This window comes from Etheostoma spectabile, chromosome 7, assembly GCF_008692095.1.
Source record: "Etheostoma spectabile isolate EspeVRDwgs_2016 chromosome 7, UIUC_Espe_1.0, whole genome shotgun sequence".
Taxonomy (NCBI): domain Eukaryota; kingdom Metazoa; phylum Chordata; class Actinopteri; order Perciformes; family Percidae; genus Etheostoma; species Etheostoma spectabile.
The window spans coordinates 12,040,261-12,040,564 of NC_045739.1; the positions used below are offsets into that span (position 1 = coordinate 12,040,261).

At 52.3% G+C, this 304-nt stretch overlaps 1 protein-coding gene across 4 annotated transcripts in view; it reads right to left on the reverse strand.

Moving 5' to 3' along the window:
- spsb1 (splA/ryanodine receptor domain and SOCS box containing 1) overlaps positions 1–304 on the reverse strand; it is a 9,091-nt gene that overhangs the window by 3,010 nt on the left and 5,777 nt on the right. The window lies entirely within an intron of this gene.

The following is a 304-nucleotide window of genomic DNA, read 5'->3' on the forward strand; positions in this document are numbered from 1 at the left end:
CTGCAGAGAACCCGGACACAGCTCTCGCTTTGGTCATACAGAGATTGGGTGGCCCTGAGAAAGGACCCCGTCACCCCATACTACTGCAGCACCTCCCACAGTATCTCCCGAGGGACTCGGTCATACGCCTTTTAAAACACATGCAGACCGGTTGGGCATACTTCCAGGCTCCAAGATCCTTGCGAGAGTGAAGATCTGATCCTTTTTTCCACGACCAGGACGGAATCCGCAATGTGTTTTCTTCAACCCGAGGTTCAACTATCGTCCAAACCCTCCTTTCCAGTACCTTGGAGTAGACTTTACC